At 40.7% G+C, this 20,842-nt stretch overlaps 1 protein-coding gene across 2 annotated transcripts in view; it reads left to right on the forward strand.

Annotated features, from left to right (window-relative positions):
• Positions 1-434: 434 nt before the first annotated feature.
• PPARG (peroxisome proliferator activated receptor gamma) overlaps positions 435-20,842 on the forward strand; it is a 52,332-nt gene continuing 31,924 nt past the window's right edge. Inside the window, exon 1 of one of the 2 annotated variants that reach the window (XM_027887421.1) lies at positions 435-543. The gene's annotated coding sequence lies outside the window, so the exon portion shown is untranslated. Of the gene's footprint in view, positions 577-20,842 lie in introns of both variants that reach the window. The other variant, XM_027887420.1, reaches the window with a different exon arrangement.

Genomic DNA, 20,842 nt, shown 5'->3' on the forward strand with positions numbered 1-20,842 from the left:
GGTGACCAAGCCACCTACCCAGCGCAGAGAGGAGGAGGCTGGAGAATGGGAAGGCAAGAGAGAAAGCAGTCAGCAGGCGGAAAAACCGAATTTTCAGTTACGGGAGATTACAGGGAGCAGAGATCAAATTCCAGATCCACTGCGGGGCCCGCGCTCTGCCCTCAGGTACAGGCGGGTGATTCCGCTCGGCGGGCGCGGACCCGGAGGGAACCGGCTGGGCTGGAGGGACGGTCTGAAGGGAGAGGAAGGAGCCGCGGCGCCTCCTCCTCCTCGTTCTCCTCCTCATTGTCCCGCTTGTCCCCGTCCCTGTGGCCGCTTGCCCCGCAGCCGCCCCGTCTCCGTGCCCCCGACCCCCGGCCCGTCCCCTCAGCCCGCCGCCCCCTCGGCCCTCGGCCCGCTCCGCTCCCCTCAACGCCCGCCGTGGGCCGGCGGGAGGCGGCGCCGGCCGGGGGAGGCGGTCCCTGCCCGGGAGGACGGGCCGAGCCGGGGAGTTTATCCCACTAGAAGGGAACAGTTTCTGCCGCTGAGACTTGACAGCGCCAGGTCAGTGCGGGCTGCGGGGGACCGTCCCCCGAGGTGAGGGGCCGGGGGGGCGCGAGCGGAGCGCGAGGCTGAGGGAGCCGCGGGCGGTGTGCGCGGCCGAGGGGCTGGGGGGGCTGCCGGGATCGGGGCGGGCAGAGCGCGGAGCCCCGGCCCGCCGGAGATGCTCGGGGTGCCGGGGCTGGACGGCGGCTCCGCGGGAGCGGGGCGGGGTTCGAGACTGTTTCTGGAGCGGGGTAAGAACGGGGCGCTCGGCCCGGCCCGGCTCAGGGGGGAGCGGGGCCGGCGGGGCGGCTGCGGAGCCCCCGGGGCGGTGCGGGAGGGGAGCGGGATGCGGGGCCCGGAGCACCCCCGGCCGCCTCCAGGTGCGTGTGCCGGAGCCTCCTGCCCGCGGGGAGCGCGGGCGCTGTGTCCATGGTGCTGTAGCGGGGTCCGGTCCTGCCGGGAGGATGCTCAGGGACTCCCCGCGGGGAGGGGGCGGTGATGCCGACCCGCTGCACGGGGCAGCTCGCGGGGCGTCCCCGCCGCAGGGACAGGCACCCGCGGGGCAGCGCTGGGCTCACCTGGCTCCTGCTCCTAATGAATGAACAGCCGTTCAGTTATTTATTTATTTCTTTAAATTTCTCAATCGCAGAAAGTCGGGGAGCCTTTCCGAGCCTGCAACAACTAAGATGCTATGTTGAAATATATTGTGTCTTGATGGCATGCCTCAGGTTCGCAGGAGCGTTTTGTAATCTTCCTGGTGTCATTTCTCTCCAGGGTATTCTGCAGCTAGAGAGTGCAAGTTCCTGTGGTGTTGTAACTTTGGGGCACAGTGTACACACGACAATACAATGCTGACTTAACAGGGATGCATTTATTAATATTAGTGATGTAAGGCTGGTATTCATTCTGATTAAAAGCTCAGGAAATTATCAATTTCTTCATGTACCGTGGAGTCTAAGTTCCTTTAAAACTATAATTCTTCTGGAAATAACTAGGGGTTTGAATTAGCCTTGTATTTGTGACTCACTGCCCCATCTCTGTATGAGCTTTTGATGTGGCACATGATTCCATTTAAAAATGTCTATTAAAATTTTCTTTTTCTAGTACCAATTAGTCCATAATTTAATAAGTAATTTACCTTTCAAAAGATTACTATGACTGGTTACTAGTTAACTAAAAATTCCCAGTGTACACCAAGTGACTATGGCATATGATACTCAGTGCTCTCCTTTGAAAAGAAGTTGCAAATGTTGTGCTCTCATTAATATCAGAATTTGTTGCATGAAGTCATGTGTTTGACATCATTTTTCTCTTTGGCTGTCACCAAAAAAAAAAAATTGCCGCCGAAATTGCTTAGAGATTTAATTATGAGATTGTAAGAAATTGCTGTTAGCAGTGCGTTAAGACATGGCACAATATAAGTATGGACTTGTCAGGGGGAGAGAGAGTTGAAAAAGCAGTTGGCATGGACTTTGATAACCAATCAGAAATACAATTTAATAGTATTTTACACTGGCAAGTTTTGAATTTTGATATTCTTAGGCATCAGTTCTGTAAAATACCCCACTAACTGGTAGTGGTTCAGAGATTATACACTTGTAATCAGCCTTAAAATAGCGTGTGTTTCTTAGAAATGCTTCAATGTCAAATTCCTGGATAATACAACATATTAAACATCAGCATTCCATGAAACTTCCATTACAATATAGAATATATAGATAATTCTTGTTTTCCTCATTTATATTTCATATAATGAATTCTCAGAAAATTCTTACCCAAAGAAGGTGGTAAAATATTCGAATTTAATTGAAGAATACTGAAGCTATGCCTTTTAACCTTCCTTATGGTACCGAGAAAAACACCCACTATCACCACTGCTTCTAAACCTGACTCTTTTGTGAACTTCTTTTAATAACCATAAGTCTATTTCTAAGTCAGTAAAATAGATTTAGGCACAGCACCAATTACTGTCAGTATAATTTTCTACTTACAGCAATGGCTAATGACTTTCAAGAAAAGATGTATTGTAAAAACAAGGGACACTTTAAAAGTGGAATAAAAACTCTGTCTTGTACAAAGCCGGACTAAATAATGAAAAGCGTACTTAGTTGTTTCACCTTGGTTTCTGAGCCCTTTTTTTTACATATAATCTGTTCAGAACGGAGCTAAATATATTTACCAGGCATTTTTGTGGATCTCTAGTTGCCTGTATTCGATATTCAGAATCGGTGTTTCTTTTACAATCTTTTGTCACAAGTGTAATTCCCATGTCCGCCAAAGTCATGCAGTAAAACAGTTTCCAGTGCAGTTACTCAAGAGAAATTAGAATACAATTATTAATTCTCCTTGCTAGGTTCTTTTGAAGTCATGGATACAATACTTTCCATTACTTATTGTTACCTGTTTATTTTTTTAATCACTGATAGGCTTATTAAATGTAGGATATTAGGTGATGAGACCTAATTGTTCCCATCATTTCCATAATGATGTATTTTTTTTAACAGCAGGGATCTATTTTTCAGGTACTTTATGCCAAATGTTCTTTGTGTGTCAGATAACTTTTTGTGAACTACCAAAAGAAAAAGTTAGGACCAGTCCAAAGCAAGAGAGCATGGTTGTACTCAAGTCCTACACATCCATGCCACAAACAGAAGTTGGAGTTTCCCATTAAGAGGTCTGTTCTTAAGGATTTAATTTAACTGTTAAAGAGTACTTGGGGGAAAAAAATCTCCTCCTTGTCCCCATCTTTTTCCCTATGGAGATTTTTCCATGGCAGAATGAAAAATGAAAGAGCCATAGGACTTGACTTCAGATATTTTGATTCTCAGGAATATGAAACGTAAATTGAATCCTACATTAAATGGAAAGCTTTTGCATTTCTTTTGTCTGTTCCCCCGTCCCCTTTTTATTTTATACAAAGCAAAGTCTGGGTTCTTTTTTCAGTTGTGCTTTTTTTTTAGATGTAGAGTAGTGCATCTTTTCTCAGCTGTACCTGCTTTCAGGTACCAGTGCTGGTGACGAGCCAGTTGCCACCCAGTACCAGAACCTGTGGTGAGTGAGGCTTGGGATACTCCACATCCTGCAGGTATAAGGAGATATGAAGGGGAAAATGCTTGTGGCAACCCTAGGAAAGACTGAGTTTCTACTTCAGCATCAGGTCTTCCACTGCAACGAGGAATTCTCTTCTGCCTGTCACTTCAAGGTTGTCAGCTCTTCTCACAAGGCAAAAGTACAACTAAATCTATTGTAAACTCTTGTTCTTTAAACTAGCGGCGGGGGGAAAGCAAGGCCTAGTTTTCAGTCTTCATATCTGCAAACTTTTTCAGAACTTAAGTCAATTTGATGAGGTTCACATTTTTCTCCCACTCCACCCACACCTTCCATTATATTATTTGGCCTGTTTGCCCTCTCATAAACCACTCTATAGAATTGAACTAAACAATGACATCATTCTCCAATTAAAATTCATGATACATGAACTATATAGATATTTTTAATTACCCGTGTTGCAGTAGTACCCAGCAGCCTAGTCAAGATTGGGGCCATCTAGTTACTCACTCAAATGTAATAATTGCCCTTATCCTTAATACTATATGATCTATGGCAAGAGAATGCAAATAGTTACACATTTACAATGGAGACACAATGTAGGAGTGCAATTGATGCAGATAATAAATTTTAAATTCCAGTGATTTATGCTTACAATGATTCTTACAAAATTATGACAAACAAGTTGTGTGTATGTGTAATAAATCCCCACATTTACAGCCAAAAGCTCTCTAACTTCTAGGCAGTACTGTATTCTCTAAATGCAGCTGTTCTTACTTAGCAGTTTCATTGGCTTTCTCTGTAAACAGAGAAAGTATCCTGCGTGGAAAGGGGAAGGTAAGGCACTACTCAGGAGCAGGCCACTGCATTTCTGAGATGGACTAGCAGGTGATGCTTTGATGACTTGCATAAGCCACCCCCTCTCCTCGTGACTAAGCAGATCACCTCCATGCCATGCAGTCTGCACTTTCAGGACAAAGTCTAGGAATTCAAGTCTATGAATCCCAAAGTCTACTCTGCTGGTTGATAATTAGCAATTTCAAAAACACAAAGCTTACGTAGCTTTGTTGATGGATGTTCAGGCACAGTGGGCTCTGTGGCTGCTGAGGGGAACACGTGTGTGTTATGTACACACTTGTAGGGGATGTGTGTGTGTAGGGAAGGTATTAACCCTGCTATAGAAAGGCTTCCTACTTATCTCAGGAAGACTGAAAGGCTATATATAACTCCTGATAACACAGTGTAATAAATATTGAGTAATATCCCAATAGAAAACTACACAGAACACTCCACACTGTTAAAGAAGTGTTGGTCTATTGGAAGGTGCACAGTCTAGAAAAAAAATCCCAGCTTCTGTGAGGTCAGTGGTGTATCTGCTGTTTCAGTAGGGTCAGGTTTGCAATCTAGGTTCAGAGATAGAAATTTTGTCCTATACACTTTGCTTCCACACAATTACTACTGAATTGTTGCCCACGTGTGTGTTTAGTATGCTGAAAACACAGGGTCTGACTCTAAAGGAATTGCTGTTTGCTCAGTGAGCCTGAAATTAGATAACCACGAATATATATTATAACAAAAGTCCTATACATCTTTCTTTAAATTGTCTAAGAAATGCCAGTGCAACAGGAGGAGTGTATTTACCTGGAGAACTGGAGTTTATGTGACAAGTTCTTTAAATGAAATGCTGACATTTTGACACGGACACTGAGATGTTAGTGTTAGTATTAGTTTATTCCAGACCTTCAGATCAGGCACAAACTGTGGGTTTGGTCTTACAGCAGCTGCTCCAGGAGGAAAGCAGAGTACTTTGTGCTGCCTTACGGGCTGGTGGAATTCATGAGCTCCAGGGGGACTCCTGGCTTTCCTCTTTATCACAAATCTGACTGGGGCACGTTTCAGATTCCCTTTTCTCCGAATCCTGTACTTTTTTACAGACCTGCAGCTACAGTTCCTCTAACTTACCTCTATGTATGTGTAAAATTCTGAATATATTGTTTTCATCCAAACACTTTTGGCTGTCATGGAATATTCACATAGGATAAGTTAGAGCAATGGAAGTTTTCTTATTGTATCCTGTGTTTTTCCACTGGGTTAAAGCCTTTCTTTTCAGAGGATTTCATATTTGCACAAAGTAGTCCTGCCCAGAATTATGATCTTGTCTTAAACTTTTTACACAATATGTGATTACACTGCGTTGCATAAAGTGGAATTTTATGTTATAACATTGCATTATAAGTCCATAGTACTTGTATGTTTGTTTAGATTTATTGAACAGAGATGTTGTGTAACTGCTGTAACTATTTGTGGCTGTGAAGCAGCAATTCTGAAGTTTGAGAGCCTTTGAACTTAGGCTGCTATCTATATACAAATAGACTGATGTAGATTTGCTCTGTGTGTGCTGGGGAATTATTTTTATATTGCTGTGAAGTAAGTACTCAGTCATGGTGGCTTGAGAGATATGTCAGGCTACCAAAAGAGTCACTTTGTTACACCAAAAAAAAAAAAAAAAAAAAAAAAAAAAAAAAAAAAAAAAAAAAAAAAAAAAAAAAAAAAAAAAAAAAAAAAAAAGGAACTATGAAAAGAAAAATGTTAATTACAGGCTTTAACACTCACACCAAGATCTTCTAGTAGGGGTGGTCAGAAAAACAGGTTTTACTACCTAAACCTGGTGCTTTGTGGTGCTATCTAATATGGGGGCTCGTGGAAAAATGCAGCCACTTCTATTTACTGCCTTTCATAATGTACATATTTCCTCATGATAGGTTTAGGTTCTGACTTTTTATGTCTACAGTAAATAAAATAAATAAAACTGAGGCTTTATCCTTTCATCTTGAATATGTTTTCCTTGGAGTTACTGTTCCTTACAGTGGTATTTCAGCTACAATATTTTATGCTGAATCTCAGTTTTTAAGCTTAATAGAAACATGTTATTATGTGGTATTTTGCTAAATTGATTTTTAATCCTACCTATGAATGTAAAAAAAAAAAAAAAAAAGAACCCAAATTTTACTTTCAGTCACTCCCAGAAAAATCTATAGTTAAGCAAATACAGAAGTACATGAGGGCAAAAAGTTGTTTTATTTACACCGAGTTTATCTGTACTCTCTAACCTTATTCAGGACCATATTTAATGGAATCATGAGAAATCTGGAAGAGCCCCTGGCTGAGGGTCTCATTCTGAGGGTCTCATTCCCTTCAGGGGAAGGGAAATCCATATTTTGTATTTGCTTTCCAGCCTGTAGAATGTCTAAACCAAGGTTCTAGCACTGACCTAAAGATGCAGCCGTTCCTCTGACCCTGCTGAATTTGACTGTGACAGTGGATGCATTGACTTCATCGGGTCCCTGCAGTTCTGCCAGGGTTTTACTGGATTTTACTGGATTTCTTCCCTATTGTCACTCCCAGATTCCATCATTTGCACTTAAACTGCATGTCTGAGATGCCTTATTTGTACATCAAGGCATGCTAGTGTATCTGAGTTTTAAAATTATTAGAAATGTTAGGAAAAGCAGGGTGGTGTTTTATTTCTTTTAAATATCCCACAGTAAGAGTCTACGTAACTAGAGTTGGACAAATGAGTGCATATTGCAAGATGCCCCTATAGAGGTATAGACTTTTTGAGTTTTGCTTAGACCATCAGTAAAGAGCGTGGAAACAAAAATTCTGCAAATATGCTTTCACTTTCAGAATTTCCAGCTGTTGCTGAAGATGGCTTGAGATGATAAACAAGATGAAACGCTGAGCTTTATTTAGAACAAAAGGGTTTCACATTAAAGCAGTTTTCTGAATGAAATAAGCACCATTTAGTTTTATTTTCCTGCATTGTTTTTTTAATACATTTACACTAAAACTGTTGCCAGAATTGCTGAATTGGCCTGGAGTAGAGTATTTAGTAAAGATCTCAGCTAAGTATGAGTTGTTATAATTAACTACAGAATAAGTTTCAAAATCAGTATTATAAAAATTTATTATGACACGTCTTGAATTTAAAATAGGAAAAAAGCAACTATTCCAGAATTACTTGGAAAGGTTCAGGATTTACCAGCAGCTTGAATGTATTTTTCGTTATTAAGGCAATGCAAAACAATTCCCAAAAATCCTCTGGAAGCTTAATTAGTTCCTATCTTGCCTTTTTTTTTTTTTTTTTTTTTTTCCCAATCATTTAGAAGTTTGCAGTAAGAAACGCTCCTGGAAGCCAGTCCCACGCTGCTCCCAGATCCCCTGGGCAGTGGGGCTGGGGTGTTGTGCAAGCGCCTCGCGGTGTTTGCTGTGCTGAGCTCCCAACTGCTGCATTGTTCTGGTGATGCACACAACAACAGCAGGGCACAGGAATTGGGGACCCAAGAGGCTTCCTTAACAGTTTCCTCTGGGCACTGCCCACAGCCTTGTTCCCTGGGCCTGCCTCATGTGATCAGCCTGGACAGCTTTCCCAATTAACGTGGGTGTGGCGGGTATTTAGTCTGTTCACAGGGTCTTGTTGAGGTTCGGCTTTTCCACGCTAATCCGATCCCTTGTGTGAAATGCACACTTGGAATCGCTGCACTGGCTCAGGTTTTACCCAGGGTAGACAGGAGAGAACATCAGGTTATGCAAGTTGCATTCTGACACAGGTAATGACATTTGAGGAATTATTTTCTTAGATCAGGATTACTGATTTATTAAGAAATAGTTATTACGGCACAGTTGGCGTAGGCAGGAATTCTTGACAGTGCTTGAAGTACTGGAAAACCCATCAGTATCTAGAGCCCATTTCTCCTACAACAAAGATATTTTCTTGTGGACATGTCCTCTTGAAAATGTTAAATCTTAATCCAAAAATACAATATTACAGATATATTTTCCCACAAACATACCTTCATGTTTTAATTTGTGTAACAGAGCCCTCCACATGCTCATACCAGAGTTCACAGGAACAGCTCTCCTTGTGAAATGAGTCTGTGTCTATCACTGTTTTCATTGTGCTGTTCACCGGGGGATCGTATCTGTCAAATTTTTAATGAGTCACAGTTTTGTCGAGAAGGGCATTTTTATGCAAGGAAAGAGTTGCAAGCAGTACATCAGCTCTGAGCTGGACATAATCTGCTGTTTCATCCTTCATGATGTAATACTGAGGATGTGGAAGTCATGTGCATTTCTTCCCATTCTTTTTCTGGGCCAGCAGGGTGCCAATTCTAAGTAGGTGAGAGATCAAATAAAAACCCAGAAAACTGCTTTCCGTAGATTTTATCAATTCTGTTTTTCAGAGATAACAGTATTATCGACAGTGTTCTGCTTCTTTACAAATAAAATATTAATAAACCCAAATTTATGCAGAATAGGTGGAGTAATGTGCAATGTTAAGGTTGGCTCTGGCTTTTTAATCTTGTGAAATAGTGAGATTATCTTTAATCTTAATAGAGGCTACTGGTGTGCAGCGTGATTAGATTAATTGCAGTGGTGGATTAAGGCAGGGATCTAAGGCCGTTGTGGGACTTTGGAGGCCCAGCAGAGACGTGAGTTGGGAAAAAGGGAAAAAGCTGCCCAGAGTGAGCATCAGGAAAGGAAATGAATTAATTAAATTAATTAATTAAAGGAAATTTCAAAAGAAGGTGGTGGGAAGATTGGCTATGACTGCTGTTTCTCTTTATTAATTTAGCCCTTCTTATGTTTGCCAAAGAAAGTATTAAAACCCAGGAAAATTCTACAGCTGTTTGAATTTCTTTTTCAAAGTTTAAAGTTTACTGTTGGAACCTTCTTGATTTTGAATTCTTCTCTCTGGTCTCTTATGAGATTCTCAGCTTTTCTTGGTTTAAGATATGCTGACAATGCCATAACATGGTCTTTCACTGTATTTTGGCATTCCTACTCATTGTTCTTTCTCTGCCCAAGTTTGCTCTGCTTTTTAAATCTAGCCTTATTTATTACTCCTTTGAGAACAGGAACTGTCTGATATGCTCACAACAAGTGACAGCTTTCCTGTCACTGAGCACAGGAGAACAGGCAGTGGATATTGCTGAAGCTGAGGTAAGTTTAGAATAACAATAAGAGGTGCATCCCCTACATTTGATATACTGTAGTGTGACCACGCTCTCTGACGCAGGCTGGGCAGCAGGTTCCTGTCTCCTCCCCCAGCCACCAACAGGAAGGCACAGCACAATGTTATACAGCATGTGGCAATTTTCAATTTCTGCTGAAGCTTGACCCTTAGACAGGAGGGTGACTCTTTTGTTGTCATTAGTGAAATGCAGAATGAATGCATTTAAATTAAAAAACAAAGCCACAGCAAATTAGTTGACATTAAAACAGTGAGACAGTAATGCCACCTCTTCCTTTCCTCCCCAAATTTGCATTTTGAAGGGAAGAATAAAGGGAGGAAAAGGTTTGAGGTGAATAAGGTGAGAGACACAATGTAAGAGGAGAGATAAATTAGAGAGAAACTCTAGATGTCCCGAAGGAAAGCAGAAGAAAAGCAAGAAGGAAGAAGAAATCCATGCAGGTATGGTTGCCACTTTGCTGACAATTACTCCAGGAAGGACTAATTAATGTAGTAATTATACCTGACACTCTGTGGAAGAAAGGAATTCTCTGGAGTTCAAACCTGTAGGAGTTATAGAGCACCCATTCAGCTGTGAATATGGAAATTAAATAAAGACAGTGTAGGCTAAATATTAAATGGCACTGTTTTCTGACTCCAGGGTTATATAAACTCTTGTATAGCTCCTCAAAGAAAACACCTTCTAAATAAGAATTTCTGAAATTAAATCAGAGAAAAAACTATTGGAAAATCCATTGGAGAGATGAGTGTTGCATTGGGATGAGTTCCTGACAGACCCCATGGTTCATTTCCCTCCCTCCATCCGCCACGAGCCATTGCTCACAGCAGGTTCCCCCGTGCCCTTTGGTGCTGTGGGTCCATCTGCTGAACTGTGAGTTTTCCTCCATATCCACAGGGCATGGGGATTATTTTAGCTCTGGAAGCCAGGGGTGATTTTGGGGTGCTTTTCGTATCCAGTCTCTTGTGCATTTTTCTCAGAGCAGAAGATGAGATAAACATTAAGCAGTGTCCAGCTCGCTGTAGTATTGTCAACTTTTTATTGTGAAGTCCTGAAGCAGCACAATATTTCTTCTGTTTCATGAAGACACATAGTTGGGTAAATGCCCCTGTTAGGTATCAGTTATAGGAATTTGATCTTAGAGTTTTCCATCTCTGCAGGGCTTTTTGCCCTCTGGTGCTGAGCACTGTCAGAGCTCTGTGCTTCCCAGCCCTGAAAGCTGAGTACCCACTGCAGGTATTGCCAGCTTGCAGGCAGAAACTGGGACCACACTTCGGAAGGAAAAGTTATTCACAATTAAATAACTGTGAATTCGAGGAAAAACAAAGCAAACCCCTGAGTAATTATATTCCCTGCTCTCAGAGAAGCCTAATTGAGCTCAAAGGCTGGAACCATACCAGTAAATCAAAAGGTGCTGTAACTTGGGCACAGGAAGTGGATGGGGAAATTGTTCAGTTCTTAGAATTGTCTCTGGTCCAGTTTTAGCTCATCCAATTAAGAGCCATTCAACAACTTCCCAGAAATACTTTGGGGGTCAGCATGGGCCATGGACCATTTGCAACAGGCCATTTACGTGTTGCCACCCGGTTTTGACAACTGGGAGAGTCTGATCATGGGTGGAACAAGTGTGGCCAGTGAGAGTCCTCTGCTCCTCAGCTCACTGACATAACTGGAACAGAATCAGCAAAAATGCCTCTCGGATTTGTTACAATTAAGTTTCTTTTAAGCCTCTTCCTGCCTACAGAGCAAGATGATCTGTGCTTCATGGTCCATTCATAAATTTTTAGCTCTAAAAGATTAATGATGTATAACATGGAGATCTTTTTAAGTTGGAGAACTTCTGGCATACAAGAAAGAAGTGGAAGTTGTATACTTGGCAAAGTAGAGGTTGGAATTTTATGAAAACAAAAATCTCTCTAAGTCATTTTAGTCTATGTTCTCTGATCATTTGGCTGTCATGTAATAAATCAAAGGACACATAACAAAAATACTCCTTATTTCTTTTCTAACCACTGGTGAAGGAAGAAGTTGTTAGTGTGGTAGGAAAACTCTTTCTCTATTTATACATCTGCCCTGAGTACATGTTAGTAAAATCTTTGTGTATGATAAAACCATTGCTCTGAAAAAGACTTTGAAATTTTTACTGTCCTGCTGGCCATTCCAAGAACTTCAGACAACTAACATTGTAAGTCACCTGTAAAGTATACATTACAACTTGTTTGCTCTGAAAATTCCTTCTGGCTCAAGTGAAAGCGCACAGGGCAAACAAAGTTATGAACTGTGTACACAAGGTGTGAGAGGAGATGGTTTCACTGGGGATGATTTATGGCCCTGAGCCTTCGGGGTCGTCAGTTCGGTCTGACCTGTGCTCACCATCTCACTCTTTTCAGAGGGATTACGAAAGAATATCAAGGCCAAGTCAGACTGATTTGCCCCAAATAGTGTCAACAAATAATTAATTCTTGTTTTAATTAAATAGAAAACCCGAAAGATGAACTTGAGGATTCTTGCGGGTCCCTTCCAAATCAGAATATTCTGTGAGTCTGATTTTAAGACTTGAAGGTTTGAGAGCTAAAATATTTGACAGTGTAGCTACTATTTTAAACTTCATTTCTGTTGTTAAAGTTAACAAATATTTTGTCTGTTAAAATCCTTTCAGCTGTGTGACCATTGATTCAATTAAAGGAGCAGAAAATACCATGTTTTGTTGAGACTTAAAAAAGATACATCAGGAACCTTTATAGGTATTTAAACAGGTGAAGCATTCAGGAAAAAATGTAAAGTAAGTTATAAGATTTTTCAAGAGAATGAGACACAGACTTCCTAATAAAAGTATGATGATTCAGAGACCCAAAGCACCACTGAAGATGAAAATTCTAATATTTTAATTTCAAATAACTGACTGGCAACCTCAGAAATAGCACAGAGAGGAGGAAGCTGTGTTTGCCTTTCTAAGAAGGACGTTGTCTTGAATATGGGAAACTGGAGATGGGGGAAAGCACTGCATGGTATTTATACAGGAAAATACCCCAGGGCTCCTCAACCCCTTTTGTTATTCTTAATTAAAGAGTAATTTTTAAAGGAATTTTTAAAAAACTAAACTGTCATTTTTAACCTACCTCACACTGGCTAAACTCAAAGTGGGTAGGTTTGGGTTAGATATTAGGGAGAAATGGTTGGCTGGGAGGGTGGGCAGGCCCTGGCACAGGTTGCCCAGAGAAGCTGTGGCTGCCCCAGCCCTGCAAGTGTCCAAGGCCAGGTTGGACGGGGCTTGGAGCAACCTGGGCTGGTGGAAGGTGTCCCTGCCCGTGGCAGGGGGTGGAACAAGCCAATCTCTGAGGTCCTTCCATCCCAAACAATACCATGAGGCGTTGGAGGCTCCTGTTGTTCCATGTGGTGAGGCAGCACAGGACACAGCCAGGCCCAACCCAAGAGTAATGCAGAGTTTCTGCAAAGGTCTGTAGGAGCATTTCCTGTCTTCTCAGTCTTGAGGGCATCTTTTTCAAATTTGCTCCACCTTGGAAAATCATAGCTAAAACAGGGATCAAACCCTAACAAATGGGTATGTGGTGTGTTAATATCAAATCCAATTTTTTAACAAACTTAAGTAGCTTGTAATGAAGTAAGAGTAACACAGAAGGACAAATAAAGGAAGTAGAATAATCCTACCTGTTAAAAAGTCTTGTTCTGTCCTTGTACAAACAGTTCCTTGAACAGTGGATCCATTAAACTGAGCTGCCTATCGAGATGTCCTTTTGGAATTTTGGAATTTTTCATTTGGATTTTCGGACGTGTTTTACAAGGTGAGGTCAAACTCTCTCAGTGGTGGTACCAACAACAATTTTGGCACATTGTGTTAAAACTCCTCTAAGCTGGAGTCAGTTCTGACTGGAAAAAGCCAAGTTTCCCAAAGTTCTTGGGATGAAGAGAAAGAGACCAACAAAGACACGAGAGGTAACAATGAATGTTGTAAGCCTTGTTTCTTTAGAATTACATTATCAACTGAAAAATTAGGGGTTTAGTGGGCATTATTTGAATCAGTCTGTTAAATAAATATTGATATTTTATAATATCTTTCCAAATTTGAAGTATTCCACATACCTTTGGGAAGTGCTGGCCAAATTTAGGAACCACTGAAATATAGAACTTCTTAGAAAAACCTTTCAGAATGAGGCTGTATCTTAATATTTTACTACAGGGAACCGGAAGCATGAGAAATCCCAGAGGGAAATATGTTCCCTTTTGGTAAATTAATCATGGCTTCCAGAGCAGAAGGCCCAGAAAAGCATCTAAACATTTCCAGTTTGGTCTTAACTACCTTGTCAGTCCTTTGAATTTCTTTCCCCTATATCTGAACCACGAACTGCTATTCAAAATGGTTTCAAATCATAAATTCATACAGCCTGAAACTTTTCCAAGAAAATAAAAAAGCAGTTTGTGGCCTCTGGGAGAGTAAATTCCAGGGTTAATTTATAACTAAAGCAAATGTATCTATAAAAAGTAGAAAAGCTCCATAAGAAATATGTTAACAAATGACAAGAAAAAAGAGGCTTGATAAAAGATATCAGAACTTGTTTGGCACCAGTGATTTTATGACTGAGGAATTCAATAATAGGTGTGTTGGGAGTACCAAATCACAATTCTTTAAATTACTAATGGGAGACAAAGCTCTTTATCATGGCCTGAATGTGTTCGCATGAAATGTTCAGTCCAGCCCTCTGTAAATAAACTTTTAGTGCCCACACTCTGCATCTGCAGAGTCTGTGTCACAGGGAGCCCAAGATACACAATTTCTGTTGAATCACTTGGCAAACACGCTTGCTGATACGCTTTTATTAGAAATGATGGCTACCAAGAGATTTCCTCCTGAAAGTTTGGGGTGCTCCCAGGAGTTTGCTGGTTGTTTCAGCTTGTAATTTTTCCCCTTCTGTATTCTTAAGATTCTTCTGGAATCGTCGCAGATTTGTTTGCAGGAGGGTTCAGTGTATATGACATCAGTGTGCTCTGCAGCGATAGGCAGTAAATCCTATCAGCTTGGATTTGTTTACTCCTGTGTTAGATACACGAGTGTCATACAGGTCTTGGACCGGTGATGTAGATAATGACTTTGTACTTACCCAAGAGAGACAGATTAGCCCCGGATCAATTGCAAATTAACTCCTCCAGTCTGCCTTGAAGACTGTCTGCTGCCTGCTGTGGAGTAGTAAACCCGTATCTCTTGCCAGCCAGGGAAAGAGGAAGGGCTGGTTCTGGAAATGCAAATGTAACTAATGGGGAGATCCCCTGTTAACAACTCTACAGGAAAATTGAAAGGACTACCTTTTGTCTGCACGGCCAGCAGACAATGGGCATCGCTGCCGGCAACTGCAGAGCCACGGAACTCGGGAAGGTGGCGGCAGCTGATTTAGGAGTCCCTTCAGTCTTTGTACAGTTTTGTTGGACGTGTCACCGCTGTGACCTTCAAATATGATCACGGTGAATTACAATGCACTGTACACTTCAGATTATCATGTGGCACCGTTGCACAACGCCTACCCAAACTACCAAGTCAGCAGACTAATATGAAAAGTTTAACAAAAAGTAATTAATTTTATTTCATCATCAGTTCCTTTTCTTCTTCTGTTATCTCTAGTTGAGCAGAAATGTCATTGCAAAGGCTTAATGAATAAGAATTTTACACTGAATATTCAAAATATTTAATTCCTTTTGGTGATCTCTTTATTGACCTACTGATTTTACTTTTAGTGAGAAAATTTTTCTCTTCTGTTAGTTTTTACCGTCTTGACCATTTGAATATTTTAAAATATAAGCAACATCACTCAGCTCCTACTTATTTAACCAATTATCTCTGTGGGCTTCAATGACATAGACTTTCAGTCACAAAGACTAAGAAGTGTTGGAATATCCCTGTCTTAAACTATTATAAGTGTTTACTATACATAAGTATTTAAACAGTGTGATTAGTAGTTGGTAATCAGCCATATCACAAAGATAGAGAACACTTTAGAGCACGAGGCTTCCTCAGCTGCTCTGAATCGCCTCAGGAGGAGCCTCTCTCACTGCCCACCAAGGAGCCTGGGATATTATCCTTGTTAGCCATTTCCAACACCTGCCACATAGGGAAATTTTGAGAGCCGATTTTTCAGCCTCCTGCTTTTAAACCAGCTTCATGAGAAGCCAGGAGAAATGACACTAATAAAACAGGCGTGGAAATGCAGCCGTGTGTGAGTTTGAGAGGCGAGATGTGAGGTGAGGCAGGAAAGCAGTGCTGTGGGGGTGGGAATTGCTCTCTCAGAGCAACAGGACGCTATTCCAGAGAGAAGCCCTTGTGTCACAGCCAGTGCCACCCTGATGCTCTGAATGCAGGGAGTCCCCGGACCTCGACATTCCTCAGAGCTGACTCTCAGGTGATGCTGAAAAAAGACAAGGTGAAAGATTCAGGGAAATACTTTGGTTATGCTCCTGGGGTTTTTTAGTTAACATACCACGTGCCTTTCCTCTCAACCTCTAGGAATGCCTTGGATGTCTGTCAAGCCCAAAAAGTTGTCCGGACTGTAGTAATGTATGAAAGTTGTCTCTATACAGAGTTGCCATTTCTCTTTTCCTTATCTGTGAAGGAAACACAGCAACTCCCACTGGGGAAATTTCATCTTAACTTGATCTTAAAATAAAAAATGAAGGGAAAGGTCATATCCTAATAAGCTGTACAAATCTAAATTCCCAGGGAGCTTCAAAATGACATTGTATGACTAGGGCATTAACAATTTTCCAACAATGTATTTCTGAACTGCTTTCAGTAGTGGTTTTAACATGCGGGGGCAAATAGTAAAAGAAAGATCCAACTGGCAAGATCCAAGAGAGCTGAGCGCTGTGATTCACAGCACCCATTGATAATCCACAGGCTTTGTATCTGACAAACAGCATGGAATTGGCAACTTCTTCTGCTTTCATTGAGAAGGAAATCTTGGGAGGAAGCTATTTATTGCTCAGTTTGTGCATTACTGTGATCTCAGGATCAATAGTGTGTACTTTTTCCCTAACCTAGGATTATAGAGCAGTGATTTCCTCAGAATGTGCCTGCTTAGTGTGGTCTGTATGTTTGTCTTGGTAGAGATTTTGAGTTTCTTATGTTCATATTGACCAAGAGATCCAGCATTCCTGTTAAAAACACATGCTGCCATTGTTGTCCTGCAAAAGGTAAATTAAATAAACTGATGGAAATTTTACAGTCAGTTTGAAAGGAGACAGTACTTGTCCCCAGATTATCTTGTCAGTCTCAGTGACCATATACATGTAGAGCTGTAAAAAATATTCCATACTTCCAAAATAAACTAAGTCCAGTAGCAGTTTACATCTGAAACAGTTTAGGAATTAGAGTTAGACTACTGTCTAATTGTATTAGTTCTACACAGTGTTCCACACAGGTTTTACCAACCCCCCCTTTGCGTTGGGAAGGTGTGACATGACATTAACACTGTCTTCTTGGAGCCCAGTGAGTACCAGATTTGCTTTTGCAAATAGTTTGGTGTTTAACCTGTTTTGTGAAGCTCTATTGACAGCAGAAAGTGATGGTGAGAGATCCAAACCGGGCTCTAAATCCGCAGTCTCTGCTGGTTTAGATGGGTGAATGGAATTAGATTAGAGTTGTGCTTATTTTCATCCTTGTCGTGCCCCTCTACACCAAGTCTATCGCTGGTGCTGATGGACCCCCTGGGGTGCTGCAGCCCTCTCTCCTAGTTTGTGCAGGGTGCAGTGCTGAGGTTCCAAACAGATGGGCACACCTTTGTTCTGCACAGCACAGGAACTGCAGGCTGTGGGAAGCGTTTGGCTGCTGGAGACCCCTCCTGATCGTTTGGATTAGAGGTGATTCAAAAGGTTTCAGTGGGAGTTTTGCATAATAAGTGTCTTTTAATCTGATATTCAGCACTACGTTACACTGGATGTAATCCAGATGTCCCTTTAGATTTATTTTTTTAAATGATAACCTCAGTAGTATTTTAATATGGTTCTTTTTTAATACAACTGAATCTTTGAAGAGGTTGACCATCTGATGAGCTTGCTTCAAAATCAGCATATAGAAATTTGCAACTGTTGATACTTATTTAGAAATTAAGAAAAATTAGAACAGTAAAAAGTCCCAGCAGCTTGTCCTCAGTACATACCAGAGCAACATGTTCAGTTGTTCACACGCCTGCTCCAGGGGTTACAGAAAGTCACAGCAATCACTTTTAGTTCCTCACACTAAACTTGCTTGCCTAGAAAAGGAATCTCCTTAAAAGAACAATGGGGTATGACAATAATAATTTATGGCAAGGTTAACTGTTGGTATTCTTGTCCAATGGAAGATAAATAGCTGATTTAAAAAGAATCCAAGCAAGTTATCAAGTATCCCAGAGTAATGCAGTGTATGAGTTGTGGTTGGTATGTGAAGATGACACATGTATTTAGATTAAAGAAACATAGTTACACATAATTGTTCAAAACAACACTTTTCAGAAAGTTAATTAATATGGTTTTCAGTATGATGTCCTATTCCATGAATGTTCTAGAAAAAATACAAGAAGTTAGATAATATAAGTAATGTATTATAAATATAAGTGCTTAAGTGTACATTTTTGTGTTGAATTGTGGTGCATTCCTCTCTTTGTTACAACCTGAAACTGAAAGATTTGCTGTCAGCTGTCCTCTTGGACTACTTGCAGAAGAAATTCTTACAGAATTTTAAATATAGAAAAAACCAAGATGATGACAAGAACACGTGACAGAGAAGGGAACTGAAATTTTCTCAATCTCTTTCTTCCCTTCTTTTTAAGACTGTTAAAATTTAACATAGCTGCTTTGCTTGTCCCACTATTTTTAATGTTGCATAACCCTATAATTATTATTCTTACTGAAACAGTGTTAGAACTTGATTATACACTTTTCTCCTCAATTGAAAGCAGAAAATTCTGTCAAAGACAGAAATGGAATGGCAGTCCAGATTTTTAAAGAAAGCAGGCAAGATTACATGAGCTGGGATCTCAGATCCCAAATCCAGTGGAGCAGGGGGGAATGGGGCACACCAAGATTTTCTAGCTTAGAGCTGATAGACACTTTATACTCTCCACAGTACTTGTGTGCAAAATACAAAGTGCAGTCAGAGTCTTTACTAATTTAGTCAAACATTGGTAGATTCTTTACAGCTGGAAACCCATTTACAAAAATGGCTGTTCAGGATTAGCTGTTAAAAATAGCAGAATTATGAAATTATACATAAATAACTTTCTCCTAACAGTAAATTGTTCTTAGCTGTGGATGCTCCACTTTCTGTTTGTGTCCTGAAATGATGTCATTTTAACTCTGAAACATTTCTTGTCAAAAATAGCAACGCCAGTTTCCATCTTCCTTTACCACAATGATCTGTGCAGTTACCCCGTCACTGGGAGATCAAACCTCTACTGGCTCGGGCTGTCCAGTGTGTGACACATTCTGTACGTGGGCACTCTGGGCCAGAGGTCACCAGCACTACAAGCTGCAGAATAACATCAAACACAACTTTTTAAATGTTTAGTTTATAGCAGAGGCAAAGAACAGTAGCAAAAGCCCTGGGATGCTAAAAGGGTGCTGCCAGCTATTGCCAGACATGTAAATTTGCTTAAACACCAAACACCCTTCTTTGTGGATGAATGACATTTACAGGACTGCTGTACAGTTCCACGAGGGAACAAGTGACCTGTAGGAAATAGTTTTCCACACCTTGGCAGGTCAAAATGTTTATTTCTTCCTGGGGAAAGCAAGGCAATTTCAGTTGATGAATTGGAAAAACTTGTACTTCAAGACAGAGAGGTTGGCAAAAGGAGGACCAGGTCATAGCAGACATATTCTTAGGATATTAATAACATAGAGGAAGACTAACCCATCAGAAAGTAAGATCAAAGAAATTTCTACCTTTTAGTTTTCAGGGACATGGTAAAATCCAAACCTTGCCAGATAGCTCATTAGAAAATACAGGAGGTTTGTGTACCCAGAACAAGGTCAGGACTTTGGAGAATTTTACATTGATGTATCATTATGCAGGTTATATTTAAGTTCTTTTTGAAAAGCAATAACGATTTTGAAACTAAATAGAACATGAAAATGTGGGGTTTTTTCCCCCACAAATCTTGTGTGTGTTTTTTCTCCTAAAGGAGCTGTAGGGAGTATTTTAATCTTTTCGTTCAGGTTCAGACAGCACTTTCCCATTGTGTTTGTAGTAAGATACTTCTGTGTTTTTAAAAGAATGGCATCTTGTGTTTGGGTTTTTTTCCCTTGGAAATTACATTTGGAAAAGAATTAACTATCTCCATCAAATTCTGTGCTGCTCCCAAAGACTTTTGTCAGATTCTCAGTAAAATATGGGGGGAGCTTTCCTCAGAAAACTGTGGGGGATGGGTTCAATAACCATGTGTAAGAGCTCAGCATGTGCCTTTCTTAATTATCAGATAACATTGTGCTGAATCCTCTATGGGGTGCATGTTTTGGGGTCTTTTCTTTCCCAGTGGTAGAGGGAGTTTTGCTTATTAATATGAGATGGTAGGAATGACATAACTGAAAATAGTTTGATACGTCTGATGTATAAACTGATATCCAGGATTACTTAGAGTTGGTTAGGCAAGCTGTTAGCCCATAAACTTACAATTCCAACCCATTTTATTTAGTTTAGAACTTAAGATAATACACTTCTGTTCTAGGGCTGTCTGGTATCATTTACTGCACAGTAACTCAGATCCTGGGTGCTGCATCTGAGGCTGTTTTGAGGTTTTTTTCCCTTTGTTCAGTACTTCCTCTAGTTTTAAGTGCCAGCCTGCAAGAAGTTTTTCTGAAGTATGTGAACCAGAAAAATCCTGATGAAATTCCTATATTTTTCGTTGAAAGTAAGAAATACAATAACATGAAAGGAGGTATGTTGGTGCCGATTTAATGCTGAGTTTTTAGAGTTGGTATTTTAGTATTCTTTTTCTCAGGTTGCTATTAATTAGTCATACACAGGCTTTAAAATTAATGTCTTATAACTAGCTCCTTCAGAGATTTTCATCAGAAAGTGTCCACTCATTTTCCTTCTGAAACACTGAGCACAATGTTATGTTGTATTGTATTTCATACTGACCCCAAAAAACCAAGAACAGGGAAGATTCTCTTGGTGCTTGTAGCCCAGTAGAAGATTCAGAAGTGAAACTGTTCAAGGCAACTTAAATTTAGAGCACGATCCAACATTAATT

The sequence above is a fragment of the Empidonax traillii genome, unplaced genomic scaffold (genome assembly GCF_003031625.1).
Source record: "Empidonax traillii isolate 1590-97213 ecotype Southwest subspecies unplaced genomic scaffold, ASM303162v1 scaffold209:size809316, whole genome shotgun sequence".
Taxonomy (NCBI): domain Eukaryota; kingdom Metazoa; phylum Chordata; class Aves; order Passeriformes; family Tyrannidae; genus Empidonax; species Empidonax traillii.